We start from the raw sequence: 21304 nt of genomic DNA, 5'->3' as shown, positions 1-21304 counted from the left end.
AAGGAATAAAGGGCTGGTAAACTTTTTCTATAAAGAATTGGATATTAATTATTTGGGGCTGTAATTCACATACAGTCTCTGTCTCAAAGACTTAGTCATTGTGGTGTGAAAACAAACATTGACAATAGGTAAACAAGTGGGTGTGTCTGTGTTCCAATAAAATTTGACTTACAGATACTGACATTTGAATTTCATATATAATTTATGTGTCATAAAATATTGCTCTTCCTTTGATTTTGTTCAACTCTGTTAAAAAATTCTTAATTCTCAAGACATAAAAATGCTAAGAACAGGGCCAGGTTTGGCCCACAGTCTTACTTTGCTCACCTCTAGGATAGATCCTGGTACCCAATGCATCCAATGAGCAATAAGTTGCCTTTATATTCCCAGGATACAGATGACTGTCATGAAGCCCTACATCCTTTGTCACCTATAGGAAGAGTTTCCAAGGACTGAATGGGTTGCATCAGAGTCACCTGAGAAGATTATTAGAGTGATAAATTCCATTTGTCCCACTACCCTCCAACTCAGATTCTGATCTATTAGGGCTGGAAGGAGCTGGGATATCTGTTTTTCAAACAAACGAAAACCTAAAGGTATGTGTGATTTTAATGCTTAGTGGGTTTGGGGAGTCGTTACCATTATAGCATTCAGCTCAGTGCTGGGTAGAGTGGGCCCTTCATGAATATTAGGCACAAGAAATATCTGTCCTGATAGAGATATTCTCAATATCAATAAATTAATGGCAGTGTTTCATTTAAAGTCCATCACTCAATTCACAAGATCCCTTTTATGATCTCTATGTTTTTACCTTAACATTTAAAAAAAATCTTGCAAAATATTCTTACTTCCTCAAATCACTGCATCACCTCTGTGGACCTACCTTAGTGTGAACTTAAAGCTCCCAAGGTATTTGCGCACCCAATCACTTTGTTGGAGGCTGATGAAACATTTTATATTTCTCATCAGATATTTTGCTGGGACTCTGCATTACAGTATCTTAGAACATAAAAAAGGAACTAAAAAATAAGGTAGATTTGGTTAATGTGTACCTAGCAGACACAGAAATTCAACAGACAGAGCTGATTGAGCAAGTAACTATTCACATCTGAGTGGAATTAAACTGAATCTACCCAATGACTTTTAATCTCCAATTAAAAGTAAGCAATGGAAAATAGGTTTCAAACAAATGCCAACCTCTGCTGTGTATTCAACAAGGATTGTGAAATGTGTGGGAAATACTGACAGAAATAAGTTAACCTGACCCCATGCTTTGAGTTGTGGTGTTTGTACTAAAAAAGGCAGCTCTGCTGAGTGATTTTCTTCAAAGTACAAGAGACAGACTGAAGAAACTTGAGGCATAAAGATGCATGTCCTTGAGATAATGCACTAATTAATGATGGCAAAGTAACCTCACGCTGAAGTACTGCATTATTGGGAAACATGTTGTTATAATTGAATTACATGTTCTGTGGGGGAGGCAAAGAGCTCACTCTGGATGTCCAATTAATTGTCATTTTATAAAGGTTCCAAGAGCACTGCCAACCCCGAATCTCCTAATGAATATGAGCTGAAGATGACACATGGCACTTTATTTTTCCTCAGAAGCCTCCAAATCCACCAGAAGGATGAGTTAGCAGTGGTAGTTCTAATCTTATTTGGAAGCTTTTAATCATGGAAACAGCAGTGAGCTGGGTGTTAGGAGTGACTTAACAGTCATAAGCATCAGTCCTTCTTGATACCAAAGTTTTCTCACACAGAGAATGGAGCTAATCCATCTGTTCTTCCTACTTATATGGGTTAACTGAGAATGAAATACCAACCTAAGGGTTTATTGTTATTATTAATGTTGTTGTTGTTATGGTAACTTTTCCTCTGCTGGATCCATTTTGGAGCTTGAGTCCTGGGTACCATGGTTGATGTGGGGTTTCTTTCCTGATGAAGCAGGAATGGGGAAAAATAGAGGCTGAGAGCCAACTTCCTGACACAGACTCCAAGGCTGGTCAAGCCAGGCAAACCACAGTTAGTCATTATTGTCCACTGGAATAATGCAGCCCCACAGCTGGGGGACAAAACCCTTCAGCAGGCATGCCGGCCAGCTTAAGGGCACAGAGTGGGAGCAGAAAAAAATCTGAACAAAAAGTGCAAAGTGTGCTGCTCATTTCCTTGCATTAATATTAAAAAGGATATCTATTGCATTGTACCCGTTACTTTAAGTTTGCCCACCATGCATGGCAGCCCCATTATGTTATAATTTCTCTCTTGTTCACAACGCATCTCATTAACTGCTTCCTCAGATTTGCAAGCATGGAGCCTCACATAGCTTTTCTTTTGTTGTCATTAATGATGGTTTGCTTTTATTTTATTTTTTTCATAGTGACATTTGGTCAGGTAAGACTCAAGGTTTGCCAGTAAAGGAGTGAAATGCTACCAGACCAAAATCTATTTATTCTCCTTCCCTGTTTCCTGGTTTATCATATCTCTCTCTTTATACTTTTATGTACATTGCTGTCTTTTAATGTGATTGCATTTTGCTGAATTAATCTAAGACATTCTTCCAGTGCTAAGAGGACTTTGCTGAGAGCACTTTGAAATGTTTTGAAGCAGAGGGAATATGCCAGTTTAGGGTGCTGTGAAAAAGTAACTCGAAGCCAAAGTGCTCTCAGGGGATTGCTTTGGAGATAGCTCTCTAAGACCACCATCGTCCATTTCAAGTAAGTGATAGCAAGTCACTCTATGTATTAGGGATTCAGGTATCTAATCTCCAAAAGTAAAGGGTTGAACTATATAACTTCTCAATTTCCCCTTATTGAGAGAAGTCTGATATTCCAGTATTGCAAGGACATTAGTATAGGACAATCTAAATGTAGGTAAATTATGGTTCCATCATTTCTGGAGTTCCCAGAATATAAATATTACTGCAATGAGCTCCAAGTAAATAATGACTATTTTTCATTTTTAAATATTTGGACTTTTTGAGGTATAGTTTATTTGCAATATTATATTATATTCATTTCAGGTGTACAACATAGTGATTGAATATTTTTATAGGTACTCCATTTAAACTTATTATAATATATTGGCTGTATGCCCTGTTTCAGAATATAGACTTGTGGCTTATTTATTTTATACATGAATATTCTTAACATGTTTGTGAATCATGCCATTTAGAATTGCTGAACACAACCTCAAACATGCTCTTTTCCACTTTCTGTACTCAAAAAACTTTAAGGGTACTTTCTCTATCCACTCGTGAAGCCATGCAAAGGTCCATGACTGCTGATTAAAACTATAATTTTCCTTTAACTATTCAACAAATATTTGTCAAGCTACCATTATCTGTAAGATTCTGGGGCTACAACACAAACAAAGCAGACATGTGTCTATTGTCATGGAAATCAGAGCCAAAAAGTAGGGAAGATGTTTAAAAAATAATCACAAAATAAATATAAAATTTGAAAGTGTTATAAATTCTCAGAAGGGAACACAGATTATATTTCATGTAATGTATTATATTTCTCAGGGTTTATAATCTGCCGTGAGAAGCAATGGAAAATAGGCTTATTCCCTTTTGCCTATGGGGCACTTCAGTTCTATGGAGATCGAAGGCTTGCCAGTGGCATCTCAGATGTGAAGCCAAGCCTTTCTCTGTCTTAATTCAGTCCCTTTTCACCTTGCCACATCACCATAACCAATTCCAGAGAAAGAGAAATTGAACTTTCACCCATATAATCATGTGGAAATTTTAGAATGAATGCAGTATAACCAGGAGGCAACATCAAATATGTCAAAGTGTCAGGAACATTAAAACAAAAATTGGCAAGCAAAAAACTGATTCAGGCAGTCAATTTCAGATGCCCACTTTGGCTGGAATATGTACTCTCAGAGAATCTAGAGGGAGAAAAAAATTAAAAGAAAACTGCCCCTTTATAAAAGTGTAATATAATAATTAGAATTATAGGGTTGCTTTCATTCCTGCTCTCAGGAAAGAAAAAAAAAATACACTCTTCAAATCAATTCAATGTACTCTTGTTATTAGAGAGCGTTTAGCAAGCTACAATATTTCAAGCCAGATTGTATTCCTTAAGAATGTGAGAAAGGAGATTTCTAACTGTAACTTGAATAAATACTGGTAATTTTCACCATCTTTATATATATCTTTTTTTCCCTAAATACAATAATGACTTATATATAATTAATGTCAGTCTTAATTCTCTAATCTTAAGAGGTTTATTCACAGAAAAATTGCACTTGTCTACAGATGATCATCTTAAACTAGCCTCAAAAATAAGCTGCTACAATTGAACTAAATATGCATAAATTCAGGTTATTTTTTATACTTTGGAAGTCATCAATTTGCATGTGTTACAAACAGTCCTATATCATTACAGTAATGAGATCTTAAAAAGAGCATTCAAGTGGATTCTCTTCAAAATTTGTGTTTAAACTTGACCAAGATATTTAATATCTCATGGTTCACCTTGAGAGCTGTGAAGACAAGCTATAGGGAGACTGACAACAGGCCTTGAGTACATGTATACTAGGATGTACAGCCTCCTCAATATGATGCTGTAGGGTACTAGTCAATAGGCAGCAGAGCTCCCCCCAGACATGGCTGGGATGTAGGGGGCAGAGGCCTACTTATTGAGCCTCCCCTGTGTGCCATTTACTATGCTTGGGTACAGGGGATACAAAAAGTTAAGATACTAACAAAAGCAACAACAACCAATTATTCATGGTCTCAAGTAATGTATAACCAGTGAGGGAGACAAGACAAAGGTACGTGGTGTTAACTGATATCTTCATGGGCAGCGGACACCTGACTCATTCAGACCTGTGAGATGGGGCAGCCAAAGAAGCCTCCAGAAGGAGATCACATTGTTATGGAACCGAACTTCGGTCCAGTGGCCCACACACAGTAAAGCCAATCTACTGACACAGGGCTGTGGTGAAGGAAAGTACAGCGTTTATTGCAGGACTCCAAGCAAGGAGAAGGGGCAGCTCATGCTCAAAAGACCCAAACTCCCTGATGACTTTCAAGGAAGGGGTTTTAAAGGCAGTGGGAGAGGGGGATTCAGGGTGCATGATCAGCTCGTGCACAATTCTCAGATTGGTTGGCATCAAGGTGAAGTTTCAAGCATCATCAACCCACTAGTTTCAACCAGTCTAGGGTCTATGTTGCTGTGGTCAGAAGTTTTCATCTGGTGGGGGTCTGCTTCCTATAAAAACAAATTAGGAATGTGTGTCAGGCCTTTATTGGTGTCTTTCAGGGAACTGGGAGTTCAGTGATTCTATGTGGTGGATTTATAGTCTAAATTGTTACCAGTATCCCAGCCCAACAGCTATTCTTTGTTTCAGAGATCATGAGGGAAGATCAAACCATTCAGGGAGAGTGAAATTTACATATCGACCAGTGGTTCTTAGACCGTGGTGCCTGGACCACAAGCAGCAGTAGCAGTACCTGACAACTTGTTAGAATTGCAATGATCGGTCCCACTTTAGAACAGTTGCATCAGAGCGGAGCAGATTCTGAGTGGAGCCCAGCGACCTGTGCTTTCATAAATCCTCCAGGTGATTCTGATGCCCACTGAAGTGTGAGAACTGCTGATATAAAATTTGTTTGTGGGTCACGGATATTCTGAGTATTTGATGAAAACTACATACTGTCTTGCAGACAGGGTTGGGATACTTCAGGAAATAAACATTTTACATTCATTATTCAGGAGTACATGAAAAGTTGAAAGTCAGTCAATGACAAGACCTAGTTCTATCAGAGTCATCGGAATACCCTTGTTATTAGTCTGCCTGGGCTGCCATAATAAAATTACAGTCTGGGGGGCTTAAAGAGCAGAAATTCATTTCCTCACAGTTCTAGAGGGTAGAAGTGCAAAAGCAAAGTGCCATCAGAGTTAGTTTCAAGCCTCTCCTTATAGGCTGTAGTTGACCACCTTCCTTCTGTGTCCTCTGTGCAGGGGGTGGGAGGGTGGGGGGAGAGATATGATGTCTCTTCCTTCTTCTTATAAGGACACTGGTTCTATCAGATTAAGGTCTCATCCTTATAAACTCATTTAACCTTAATTACATCCCTAAAGGCCATATGTCCAAATACAGTCACTCTTGGTGTTAGGGCTTCAACATATGAATCTGAGGTGATGAAACTCACTTTGTAATAATGCTGGATGCAGAATTTGGGTTCGGGAACTCAATTTGAGCTTGTAAGACATAATGAAAGCTTCAATAATTTCTGGAAAAAGATTTTTCTCTCTTTCCTTCTGTACTTAAACCTGAATTTATCAACAGGAAATACTGGCAACCATTTTGACACTATATGGGATGAAACTGTCTCAGAATGGAGGAGTATATTTTAAGGTAGTAGAGTCAAGGAATGGAAAAATAAAAACATTTGGTGTCAGAAAAATATCTGGGTACTAGATTAAACCTTAACTGTAGCTTCCCCTGGTTTTTTTTTTTTTTTTGTGGTACGCGGGCCTCTCGCTGCTGTGGCCTCTCCCATTGCGGAGCACAGGCTCCGGACACACAGGCTCAGCGGCCATGGCTCACGGGCCTAGCCACTCCGCGGCATGTGGGATCTTCCCGGACCGGGGCACGAACCCATGTCCCCTGCATCGGCAGGTGGACTCTCAACTACTGCGCCACCAGGGAAGCCCTCCCCTGATATTTTAATCCCATGAACAAGTAATTCTCATTTTGGTTTAAGGAAGTTTAGGTTAGTTTTTCTTCCCCTTATAAAGAATACAGAGGCAAACAGTATTGAGACAGGCTGCGACCTGGGACCTGGGACCCTTTGCTGCAGTGCTTGCACCTGGACAAACATCTCCTTGAGGAACAAAATACAAAGAAATGATAAGGGACTGAAAATAACTGCATGCATGTGTAGTTGCGGCAAATCACAGACAATAAGATACAAAAAGACCGAAACCAACTGCCACTTCTGAAGAGTCAGGAGCAAAAGCATGGGGTCGGGAGCAAAAGTAGGGTCCTGCACATGCCCCCTGCACACAGCACCACTGAAGGGGTGGGCAAAACACCTCAGCCACCCCTCCCACTGACCCTTGGACACGCCCCTACCTTCACCAATATAAGGAACCAGCTCACCCCCTGCTTGGGGAGCAGGCAAGGGAAACTCTTACTCATTTTCTTTCCCTCCTGCTACAGCAGGAGCCCTAATACAGCCTTGCCTGAATTTCTTGTCTGGTCTCTTATCAATTTCTATTGATTAATGAAGGCCAAGAACCCAGGTTGGTAACAGAATTGGACTAAAAAGTCATCACAAACCCTTCTCTACCCCTACACAATCTCTTCCTTTCCTTCGTCTCTGCAGACCAGCATACCGACCCTTTCAAGTACATATGGGAAAATAGACTCCACAGTTGCAGAGCTGTAGATCTTGTTGTTCTGAAATCAATAACCAACTAACCCAAACCTCAGTGCCCCGATTCCAAGTGTCCTAAATATAAAATCTCACTAGGTATACTTAATTCAGAAGTCCACCCTAGTCTTGGGAGCTGTGGAGTCCTAAAATGTCATTTACCAGGAGGATCAACCCTCAAAACCTGAGCCTAGGTGGCAATGAAAACCCCAAACATGTGATCAGCAGCTCAGCACTCTGCTAAATGGGAGGGGAAGTCATACTGGAAGTTCTCTTCAGCTCTAACCTTGCGTGTTGTTCTAGTTGCTTACATGTGATAGAAGTCGCAAATATGTAATTTTGTACTGGAAGTCTAAAGTGCAGAGATACAAGAAACCTATCAAAATCATAATTTCTAAGTGTTGTGTTTTCATATTTGTCAAAGAATATGACACACACTTTATTTTGCTTTTTAAAGAGAACTAAATAGTTTCCTTATTAGGTTTTTAAGTATAGGTTTTCCTTCCCTAATGATTAAAAAAAAGAAAAAAGAAGAGAAAACTGAATCACAGGATTGGGGATCACTAAGAGAGAAAAAGAAATTTCACGACACATAAAATACTGTTCCTCAATCAGTGCCCAGAAGATACTGTATATGAATAGTCAGCAGGTGCTGACGTGTTTACGTTTAGGGATATGAGCATGTGATGAGCACTATATCCCCTGCAGTGAGACAAGCAAGTGTGAAATGAGATATCCAAATTGGGTATCTCATTAAAGGGAAAGAAGGGAAAGTGAGGGCCTGCGGCCTACTGTCTCTGGATGTGAATTGCTCTGATATGACAAAATTATACAAGCAGGTTGTTCTGGATCTTGATCATGATATCCCAGGAGCAAAGCAGGAAATGGAAGCTTTCAGCTATATCCACACAACTTTTCCAAAAGCAACAGATGAGTAATTTCCTTTACACTAATATTCATGAAGGCAAATAGACAGTCTCACCAGGATCCAGGGAAGCTGAGAATGTGACATCCTGTCTATGGTTAAGTATGTGAAAACTCTGAATAAGCCTCAGCCATTGTCTTCATTCTAATACATTCCGTGTCAGTCTAAAAATGGAGATCCAGCCCAATACCACTTCTACTAAACTGGGACAATTGTATTTTTAAAAATTTCAATAAATGTTTAATTTTTATAAAAATGTTGTCAACATATAATAAAAGAAAACACAAAAGAATCTACCCCCCCAACCCTTATCCATAAGTTTAATACTGAAAGATAAACTCATTTAATATTATTAGTGCAATCTTTTGGAGAATTTCCAGACATATATATGTTTGTTAATAATTTCATTTTTCTTCTTTTTTATATTTTATTGAAGTATAGTTGATTTACAATGTTAATATCTGCTGCACAGCAAAGTGATTCAGTTATACACACATATATAAATATTCTTTTTCATATTCTTTTTCTTCTTGATTATACTTTTCAGTTAGTATTTCTTGGAAGAATATAAACTCTCATTCTTTTTAATGACTGCATTACACCTACCATCAAATTTATATATTAACTTCTCTTTTCTTGGTTAACATTTAGATTATTTCTAATTTTTTAAAAAATTTTTTTGTTTGTTGTATTTACCATTAAGTAGCAATGCTTCAAAACACATTCTTATTCACAATGTTTGCATCACTCAAATATATATATTCAGGACAAATTCTTAGAAATGGAATTTCAGCTATTGATAGGTAATGCCAGATTGCCCTCTGTTGAATCCATACCTACATTCACTAACAATAGATGATGCACTTGTATTCACCTCCTGTTATAGTTTGGGCTGTTATATTTACTTTGTTATTTTATCCAGGTTAGTTATATGCTTACTTATGCTTTGCTACTTGATCCATCATGGAGTTAGATAGGTAGGCTACTTACACATTATAGAGTTGTATTCCATCTGCTATCTGTTCTCCATTCAGCCTCAGATGCAGTCCACTTCTGCCTCATTTAGACTTGTCCACTGTGTCTCTCTGAGGTGTGCCATGTGGTCAGGGCCACACCTGCATCTCTGACACTCTGTAGGCTCACGTGTCCAAAGAATAAAGCTTCATTGGGCCTTTCAAAATTAGCCTCCTCATTTTGAATATTTCAGCATATTGCTCACTATTTTTTTAAACTTTTTATTTTATACTGGAGTATAGTTGATTGAAAATGTTATGTCAGTTTCAGGTGTACAGCAAAGTGATTCAGTTCTACATATACAGGTATCCATTCTTTTTCAAATTCTTTTCCCATTTAGGTTGTTACCTAATACTGAGCAGAGTTCCCTGTGTTATACAGTAGGTCCTTGTTGGTTATCCATTTTAAATACAGCAGTGCATGCATGTCAATCCCAAACTCCCTAACTATCCCTCCCTCCCACCCTTCCCCACTGGTAACCATAAATTCATTCTCTAAGTCTATGAGTCTGTTTCTGCTTTTTAAAAGTAAGAAGCTATTCGTAAGATCAGTTTACCATTTCACCAAAACTGGCCAGAACTTGGAAAGTATTCTACAAATTTCATTTTCTGAAATGTTTGTTTGCTTGTTTGTTTTTAGTACAATTTAAGATAATTTCACTTCTTTTCATCTATAGAGGAGAGAGGGGTAGTTTGGGGTTGAAGGTCATCTGGTTTCAGAAAAGAAAGTGGTTAAGGTTTCTTCCTGGACTCTGCCATATTACCCAAATGTCCTTTGCAAGTCAAATGCCTGCATGTGAAATATGACTTGCAGGGCTATCAGAGCCCCCTAAGAGGCCTTTTAAATGAGGAAGGGGGGAAAAAAAGGAGTTCCAAGTTGTGATTACAAGGTCTCTTCTTTACATTTTCAAACATGATTTCTCTCCTTGAATTTGACAAAAGGTGAAGGGGCTTTAGTTAGGAGCCTTAGAGCACAGCACTCGACTTACATCTATGATGTAATGCTTTGACAATTTTAAATACATGTTTCCTATGTTATGGTCTTTTTCTCTTTTCTAGACTGAATTATTTGAGGGTAGGGATTTTTTTTAAGATTTGTTTTTATTTTGCAAATGTATAAGACAACACCTGGCACTGCGCAAGTGTTAATGACTGCTGCATGAAATAATCACTGAACTTAGAAGTTTTGTCTCATTGAAAAAATAAAGTTTATTTAGAGCACACATTTGTTAAAAGTGAATGCAGTCAATATAAAGTCCCTTATGTGAAACTTTATTGGATCTAATTTCCTATATACTATATCCCATAGCAGTTTCTTTGCAGCATCTTCCTATTCTCCACAATGTTCTATTATTGATGTGTCTAAAGTTTTAGTCATTGATTCTCCTCTCACTTTTAACTATGCTTACACCCTAAATAATCTCATTTGGCCCCGTAGCTTTCAATATCTTTATATATAGGCTCCCGTATTTATATATCCGTCCTAGATCACATTCCTGAACTGCAGACTATGTACCTAGCTCCCTACTCAACATCTCCATCTGCATGTTCAAATCCTATCTCAAATCTAACGTGTTCAAAACTGATTCACATGGCCCCCCACGCACCCACCAACATGCTTCACCTTGAACTTTCCCCATCTCGGGATTAATGGCAGGCTTCCACTTAGCCAGGCCAGAAGTTGAATTCTTTCTTTACTCCTCATTTTCTCTCCTACCAAAATTTCTAATTTTTAGAGGAAATCCTATTAACTCTCTTTTCAAAATATATCCATATTCTGGGCTTCCCTGGTGGCGCAGTGGTTGAGAGTCCGCCTGCCGATGCAGGGGTCATGGGTTCGTGCCCCGGTCCGGGAAGATCCCACATGCCGCGGAGCAGCTGGGCCCGTGAGCCATGGCCGCTGAGCCTGCGCATCGGGAGCCTGTGCTCCGCAACGGGAGAGGCCACAACACTGAGAGGCCCACGTACAGGATAAATATATATATATATATATATATATATATATATATATATATATATATATATATAATCTCCATATTCTTAGTACTTCTCACTGTCTCTATCACTATATATGAGACACTGAAGTAGCCTTTTAACACATCTTTCTGTTTCTATCCTTATCTCCCTCAAGTCTATTCTCAAACCAGCATCCAGAGTGATCCTGTTTAAATAAAGGTTAGGTAATACCATTCAACCTCAAAGCAGCTCATGTCACCCACAGCTGCTAGCCTCTAACCCGTAAAAAGAGGATGTGTACGTTTTTGTAGGTAGGGAATAGAGAAGAATCATATATAAATATCCTTAATCAGATGACTGCAGATTCTTATATTCAGTAGCACATTTCAAGGTGGAGGAAAGTGGAAGTATGTGGCTACTGGACCATAGACTTATTAGAATTGGGGAACATAGGCTTTGAGATCAGATGCCCTGGGCATGCAGTCTAGCAGTTTCACATTTCAACTGAGAGATCCTGGGGCAATTACTCATCATGGGGATAACATCTCAAAAGAATTAAATGAAAATGGGTAATGTCATCTGTGCAATTTAAAGTCCACAAAAATGGGCAGAAGACCTAAATAGACATTCCTCAAAAGACGACATACAGATGGCCAAGAGACACATGAAAAATGCTCAACATAACTAATTATTAGAGAAATGCAAATCAAAACTACAATGAGGTACCACGTCACACCAGTCAGAATGGCCATTATCAAAAAGTCTACAAATAAAGGAGACTTCCCTGGCGGTGCAGTGGTTAATACTACACACTTCCACTGCAGGGGGCATGGGTTCAATCCTTGGTTGGGGAACTAGTATCCCACAAGTGGCATGGCCAAAAAAAAAAGTCTACAAATAACAAATGCTGGAGAGGGTGTGGAGAAAAGTGAACCCTCCTACACTGTTGGTGGGAATGTAAATTTATGCAGCCACTATGGAGAACAGTATGGAGGATCCTTAAAAAACTAAAAATAAAGTTACCATATGATCCAGAAATCCCACTCCTGGGCATATATCTGGAGAAAACCATAATTTGAAAAGATAAACTCACCCCAATGTTCATAGCAGCACAATTTATATTAGCTAAGATGTGGAAGCAACCTAAATGCCCATCAACAGAGGAATGGATAAAGAAGATGTGGTACATTTATACAATGGAATATTAGCCTTAAAAAGGAATGAAATAATGCCATTTGCAGCAACATGGATGGACCTAGAGATTATCGTACTAAGTAAACCAGACAGAAAAAGACAAATATCATATGATATTGCTTATATATGGAATCTAAAAAAAAAAATGATACAAATGAACTTATATACAGAACAGAAATAGACCCACAGACATAACAAACTTTTGGTTACCAAAGGGGAAAGAAGGGGAGGGATAAATTACGAGTTTGGGATTAACATAAACACACTACTATATATAATATAGATAACCAACAAGGACCTATGGTATAGCACAGGGAACTATCCTCAACATTTTGTAATAACCTATAAGGGAAAAATGTCTGGAGAAAGATATATATATATATATATATATATTTTAATCACTTTGCTGTCCACCTGAAAGCAACACAACATAGTAAATCAGCTATACTTCAATAAAAATTTGAAAATAAAATAAATTGTACAAGTCTAGCACAAAGTCCAATAAATACGTGTTTCCCACTTAGCACTTTTTAATGACTATCAAATGCTTAAAACCCTACATCTATAAAACAGAAGCAGTATTTACATGAGGAGATGATCTTAAAGCAATAAGTTAAAGAGAGAGGAAAGGCAGAGCAGACCCCCTGTTACTGAGTTTACCATTCTCTGTCAGGCACAAGCAGATTAAGCAGAGACTTGAGTGGGCATGAACTAACCACATCACAAGGTACTGGCGTCAAAAAGACAGAGAAAGAGAAATACTAAATCCTTCCAACCCAGATGGCTTTGTTTAGAGAACAGCTTAAGAAAAAACAGGGAATGTAACTAACTCTAGGAAAATTATATTTTTATCTATGATCCTTTTATTCTTCATTTTGTCTTCCTATTTTTATCCATTGCTTTAAGTTCTGCTATTTTTTTTCTGCTAGTTTTGAACATGATTGTCAATAAGGAAATATAATTTTATTTTAGATGATTTGCAGGCTGAAGTTATCTGAAATTATGAATCATCCCCAAACTTGTACCTGAATCTCATTCATTCATTCATTCATTCATTTAGGTTTTGGGATTTTTTTGGTGGGATTTATATAGCAGATTTCCTCCTAGGGGCTAAAATGTACTGAGCAGATATACTCTCTACTCCTGTCTTTCCCCTTTGTGTTTCTAGATGCTATCTCTGGGCTTATATCTTTAAAGCATCAAAGTAGTTAAAAAGGACAACAGAGAAGTAAAATGGGTCATAATACCATGGAGAATCTGTAATGGATTTCTCAATTTCTTCATTGCATATGCTTCTTGGAAATGTCTCAGAATTATGGAAAAACAGAAAACTTCAGTTAATCAAATCATCTAGTTAATAATTAGTGTGTTCCTCCCTCACTTGTCTGACCCTATTTTCTAAACTAACCTCATTGTTTCAGGCATAATAAGATCCACATTGTTCTCTATATATGCCACCCTCATCTCCTCTTTGACCTTTGCTCAGCATGGCCCTCTCTTTCCAAATTCTTCCATATGTGATTCTGGTCCCTCTAAAACTCACCGACTACCAACTCCTCTCAAGTTCCATTACAATAAAAATTGGCACAGATGCTACATGGAGTGGACAAGAGGTCATCATCTCAAGAACATGGAGTGTCAATGTGATCATTAGTCAGGGAACTGATCTGGTTGTTTGTAACAAACGGCAAAAAGAAATATCAGTAGCTTTAGGGACAGATGCTTATGTGTCTCTCCCTCAAAGCAGTCCTTCACATAAAGAATGTAAGGCTAGAATTCCAGAATTCTTGGAATTTGTTTCGTTGCCACTCTCAGTAGGTGACATATCTTTTGAAATATACTGCTATTCTGGCTCTCGTCAGCACATGCTCAGCCCAGCTGGCTTTACATGGTATAACTAACTCCTTCTTCAGGAGTTTCACATCAAGTCCACCCATAGGAACATTGGTAAAAACTTGTATGCATGGCCAATCCAAGGTGCATGGAAGTTGCTATTCGGATGGTTATGTGTCCAGTTGGAATTTGAGGTTCTGAATATATAAAGAAGTAGGGGAAATAGATATTGAAATACTGAATGCCATTTGTCTTCCCATCAATACAATCTGCCACTAGGGGGAGAAAGTTTTAGTCTCTCCTATGCATGATTCCAGAATGTTTAGCAGTTCCGTTTCTGTTCATCACAAATTGTTTAGTTGGCAGTTGAATCTTAAACATTGGTCAAATGAGTTTTGTTAGCATGAACTGGCATCTTTACATCCCATCAAACAGGAGTGTTGACAAGTCTGAGGTCCAGGGCTGTGAGCCAGCAGATGGTAGATTTCACCATGGGAAGTGCCACTTCATAAGGTGACCTGGGACCCAGTCAGTCAGCTTCTTCTAGTCAACACACCTCTGAAGGGCCACGTGCCAGGAGAACATATTTCAACTTGTAAATATTCTCTCTTCCAGACACATGGACACTCAGTCATAGTCAACCAAAACCCAGTTCCAAGGGCGTATCTCCTGCTGGGAAACAGAACCCTAGCTAGCTCAATACTCCATCCAGAGTTCCTTGGACTCTAAACACACTCAGCCATTTTGATAGCAAATAAGTCTATTAATGAAGTTTGGAAACCTACCTATTATATATTACTTCTTCAACATACCTGTGCTCCACCATAACAAGACCAACAGTCATGGAAATGTGATGAATTGACCTTCATTTCTTATATGAATCTTAAAATAAGGAATGTTATTTTAGGTATATAGTCTCATATTTTCAAATATGTTATTAGCTTCTTTAGGAAAAACTGTTCCTGGTACTATAAGCTGGACTGTTAATAGTCATAAATTAGTGCTTATGATTTGAATATTTTATTTTATATCATTTTATGTACATGGACATATGGCCAGTATATAATAATTTACTACCATGTAGTGAGTATTAAATATAATAACTGTGTTACCTAGTTTAATTTTTGAAAGGTCCCTTGATATGTCTATCAGCACCTCGAGTATTTAGATGAAGATGCTGAGGTTATGGCAAAGTGATATGCTCAAGTCCATTCCAAGAGTACTTGGAGGAATCTTCAAATTAAGGTCTAAGTGTAAAGCCTATGCTGTTATCACTGCACTACTCTGCCACTTTAATTTAGTAAAACAAAATAGCATTCCCCCTATAATTCTTCTGAAGTTCATTATGTATGTATTGGCTGTAAATATAGTGAGTTCATCAGTGTATCTAAGGTCAATACTATGAATAACTATTTATTTTCCATTATGCTCGAATACTCATCATTATGGTACTAAAACGAACAAAAGTCTGTTTGTTTAACTTTTCATATTATTTGAGATATCCTTGAACAGAAGTTACAGAAAGATATATGATGTTTGATGTATACAGAGAATTGGTGTTTAAAGGGGGAAGAACAATAGTTTGTGGGGTTTTTTTTTTTTGGAAATTAAATGAATTATGAAGTGGTTTTGTCTATTTATCTAGTAATAAGTAATGTTAGCATTGGGATTCCAAAATTTCATAAAATGAGTTTAGAATTAGACAGCTGTCTTTTTGCTGTGTCCTGACGTGGTATAACGGGCAAGGAAGCTTTCTCCAAGCTCTTTTTTTAAGGGCACTAGTTCCATTCATGAGGACTCGTCCATCATGACCTACTGAACTTCCAAAGGCACCCCCTCCAATACTCTCACTTTGGAGATTAGGTTTCAAAACAGTTGAATTTTGAAATCTAATAAATAGGGACATAAATATTCAGTCTACAACAATTTGTTAAACGTTTTCTATAAAGCAGACAACTTTCAAAGTATTTTCTATAAATCATGATTTTGAGGTATCACAACAGCCTCTGAAGTGAATATTATGATCCCATTTTACGAAGGTTCCAAGTAATTAATTGGCCTAAGAACACTCACTGACTAAGTAGTGAAGCTGGATTTCTACCCAGGAAAGTATATCTGGCAAAGTCCTGGCCTCACCATTTACAAGCTAAGTGAACTTGTTTAATTGCTTACTATTTAAGGCTTTCTTTATGTATTTTATTGGGAAAAGAACAAAAATATGTTTCATAGTATTGTTATAAGCCAGTATATATAAAAACACATTGTAAACTAAAAAGCAAAATTTTAAATGTTTTTGAAATACCAGAACATCAAAGAGTACACCCATACAGTGCTAAGCATTATCAGAGATTATGATGACAATGCTTGGTACCAAAGAGAAAAGGGATGTGAGATTTTATAAAGAAATGTACACTTAGCAAGACTACAAAGATTTCATGATGTGCCTGCATCAGAAAGGGTGCAGACATGAGCATTATAGGGTGATTAATTGAGAAGAAGTTTTGATATACCTGACATTGAATGTGACATTCGAATAGCAGACTGGGACCAGGAGATCCAGACAACCAATGTGGAATCATGATGGACAAATTACATTAAAGTTTAAATTCCTGTATTAAAAGGATTACTAGGCATTAGCTAGAATTTTTTTTATTATTTTAATAAATATTTGTGTGGCATTTTTATAAATATTTATTCATTAATCCTTATGACAAGGCTGAGAGGAAGGTATTGTAAGTATCACCATTTTAGAGGCAGGAAACTGAAGCATAAAGACTCTTGTTAAGGGTAGCAAGACAGATTTTATTTAGACTACTGCTGTAAGGAAGAGACTCCATTATAAGTCGAGCTCAACTCCAACTAAGACAAAAGGTAAACATTGGGAAAATGCAAAACTACAGAAAGGAAATGAGTGGAAAAGTAATGAAAATGGTTTGGCAATGTAGATTGGAACAAAGTTTATTTTGCATTTTGGCAGCATTGCATTTTCTTGAGCAAAGACTCAGCACAGGTGCTGGGGTCACCTGTAAAGGACACAGGATAGGGTAGGTAGAAGCCAGGGTAATGTTTGCTCAAGTAAGTTAGCACAGTGTCCAGGCAAGTGCTTTGTGTCATGCGGGAGTTCATGGTTCACTGAACCGCGTTCATACAGCTAGTAACTGGCAGAACCAAGATTCCAACGCCAGCATCCTGACTCCTGAGTGCATACTGAATCTCCATATCAAACTTACCACGTGCTAATTCCAACACTTTACATTTATTTCCTTGTAGCCTTTATGGCCCAATTTATACATCTTGTGATGTTTGGAGCCTCTCTGGTGGTTTAAAATGTTTCAGAAAATCTCAGGTGTATGCACATTGTTGTTTTGGATTTTGACTACAATTCCTATGGATTCTTGACATGAAATTATTTGAACCACTAAAAATGCTGTCTCAGTTGTTCTCATGATCTGGGTTGGAAGTGGTTCTTCCCTATTTTGTTCTGCACTTCCTCAATTGTTCTCATTGAAAAAAAAATGAATGTGAAGTAACTGAATCATTTGAACTTCTTTACCTTAAAACAAAACAAACTAAAAATCTACCACCACCGTCAACCACAAGACAACACAATTCCATACTGAACATACTCCTCAGTGTCTTTTGAAATGCCTGTGACTCAACATTTGGTTTAAACTAAACTTTCATTTGACCACTGTTCTTTCAGTTTTACCAAATTACTAGATTGGGCTTTACCTGATTTCTTGGAACTCAGATTCTCAGCACATAAATTTAGTTTAATAGGCAAAAATATTCACACACATATATGATGCCCTCTTTCCAAGGGTTTCTATGTAAAAGAGAGAGAAAGGGAGTATGAACACAAGGCGGCTGGAGGGCGTGGTCCAAGCTCAAAGTCTGCCTTAGCTTCAATAGAGCTGCCTCAACTCAATTTCCCTCCATCAGAAATGCTCCAAGTGTTTGGCTGAGATTCACTGACACTTGAGTTTTCCTGGTAGGAAATTTCAATGGCTCCAGCAGAAGCAGTTCTCACTTCTAATAAGCAAAAGACACCTAGAAGAGCCATGTGATACGGTAACATTTTTTTAAAGAGGGTGGAGGATAAATTTACATGGGTTCTAGGTAACTTAAAAAAAAAGTGAAATACATGGTCCCTAAGAATCCATGCAGGTGGTGATACTGAAAATAAAACACCTACTCCTAAACCATTTTGAAATATTCTTAGATGAATAATTGAGCAAAATAGAAAACACAGAATAAAATGCATGCTTTAAAGTAGCCTTGAGCCAGAAATATCCAGCTATGGTTGATTTTTGCCATCAGCCACTTTAGTCGCTTCAAGTTTGTATACTTTTGTCCTCCACCACATTTATCATCTACAGGCTGATGAAAGGGAAGAGTAGATTTCTGTGCAGAAATTAAAGCAAAAGGAAGAAAAAATATATATATCAAACATTTAAAACACACACACAATCAAAACACTCATGTTTCTGCACTTCACGACACCACCTTAATTTCCATCAGCTGGTGCAGCTGTGTACTTCCCACAGCGCAAAGTCTCATGAAGGGTATATTAATTAAATCATTATGCCCTGAGAGATAGGTATAATTATGAATCTTCTCACCATACTATTTTGAGTTTCTAAAATTCAATAAGTTAGAGACTGAGTGTTTTTATTTTTTTTTCAAGGTGCCACGGTGGGGGAAAAAGCCAACAACAACAAAAAATCCGGAGGGGAAAACTATCTCACTCCCCATTACCAAAGGGCTATCTGAGAGCAGTCTTTCAAAGAGGAATATTTGTCCCTCTCAGCCCACTTTGAGAACTACTATAACAAACTTCCAGCAAGGATCACCTATACATGGTCAGGGATATACAGATGTGAGAGGAGACTGCCCTAAATGAAAATGACCAAAAGGAAATCCAGGCTGGAGAATTTCCCATTCTTCTATCTCATAGGTGTGGAATGCATGCTTTAAGAATGGAAAAACAGGGTAAAACAAAAGGATCCACCATCCTCTCTAATCTCTATATGAGAAGTGTAATGAAAATTATCCTTAGGATGGCTACAGGAAAGCTCCAAATACTGAGGCCCATATTCTATAAATTAATCCAGAGTTTGTTTGCATTTAAGATCAGAAAAATCGAACAGCCAGAAAACAGACTGCCTTTTCATTATAGCACGCAATTATCTATTTTCCATGGCTGGATATACATCTAGATTCTTACAAAAATTGAGGAAAAAATTTAAGATCAGAAAGGGGATACTCTAGTTATGGGTGGAAACACAACTTTAATACATCCTATCTAAACCAGCCAGTGGATATTGAGAATGTAACATCCAGATGCTGCTAGAGTGAACTTGGTGTAATATCTTTGCATTCAGAAATAAGGTTCTCCCAGGTATTTGTAACAAATTTAGAGGATAGAATAATTTATTTCAAAATTCAAGGACTTCTAAAGCTTGGGTAGGATTCTTTAATTCAACTTCAATATGTTAAACCTCCACATGTATTGTCAGTGCTAGGTCTGTACACCTACGCTTATATGCAAAATATCTTTTGCTACAAACTGTCATTTTTAGTCTTTGTTAATGCTTACCTCTCTCAATAAGAATACGTTATCTTGAAGCAGATTTAATATCTTTTGAATTTACCCAGACTCTTTAGCCTGGCATTTCAGGTTTTCCCATCAGCTGACTTCACTCTAGCTTCCCATCATTATTTTCAAGTTGTCCCTTAGAAGAAACTTCCTTTACATTTGTGAAATGAAATATAACATAGTAGCTAAATTGGGAATTCCAGTTACAACTCCACCTTCGAACAAGTTACTTAACCTCATTTTGTCTTAGATTTCACACCTATAAAATGGAGGTAAAGATCCTACCTCATTAAGTTGAGAAACTGAAGTCGTTTAATCCTTGGAAAATGCATACTGCATTGTTTCACACATAGGAAGCACTCAATCAATGCTAGCTATTACCATTTTACCACCAAAAAATTTTGTGCTTTTCAGCTCCTACAATTTTGCTCATTCTACCTCTTGATTCTTTCCCTATAACAGGCTTCCTATCTTTCAAGGAGAAAGTAGATTCCTCTCCTTTGTGAAGACACTCTGAACTTTCTGCCCCAATCAGCTATATTTGAGTTTTAGAATTAGAAAGCTTAGTAAACATTTTGTTATCGCTTTCTCATAAAAAATAGAAGTAATGCGTCTTGCATGTAATATACATGCTACAAGCCACTTTGCAGTTCTCTGTAATGACTGTCACGTTCAAATATTCACACTCTATTTTTTCACATGCTACCTCCGTGGGCAATTAAATTCCCCTCATTACCTGACTTCTTATGATATATCCTACCCGTGCCATTTGCTGCCTACGATTTATAATTACTTTGTGATCTGACATGTTTTACATTCCAATTTATTCTCTCCTGGACCAGGTGTGTACATTTTTCTCTGTTTCACGTTTGGCTGCTTTATTTCTACTTCTTTTTCAAAATGGCCATAAAGACTCAAATAGAAATCATGACTATTTCTCTGTAGTCAATCGTACACTAGGTCACAGGACACCAGTGTTATGGGATGTCTTTAAAACTTTGACTGAAGTGAATGCATTTTACCTTTACCAGCAGAGCTCGATGTAAAGCCAACTGAACTGTTCCCTGAGTCACTGATTCTCGAACACCCCAGAGATGGGGCAGTGAGAGTGACTGGCAAGTGGCATAAATAAAGAAATCCTTCAGACTGAGCATGTCTCTACCAGAGATTTATGAGGGAAGGGAAGCTAAGGTCCTGGCCCCTTTGTCTGTGAAAATGGCATGGGGAAAAAATAAAAGCTTCTTGAGGGCCATGAACAGAGGTTCTTTGAAGCATTGGGTATCAGAGAATTCTATGCCTTAGCCTCTCCTGTCTCATTGACCAAAGCAAGTCATCTTAGGCTTGTTAACTTTAAAGCCATAAGAATTGCAATCCTCCGTGTGCCTTAAAGGGGA

This window comes from Tursiops truncatus, chromosome 7, assembly GCF_011762595.2.
Source record: "Tursiops truncatus isolate mTurTru1 chromosome 7, mTurTru1.mat.Y, whole genome shotgun sequence".
NCBI classification, from domain to species: domain Eukaryota; kingdom Metazoa; phylum Chordata; class Mammalia; order Artiodactyla; family Delphinidae; genus Tursiops; species Tursiops truncatus.
Note: the sequence above shows the minus strand (reverse complement) of the source record.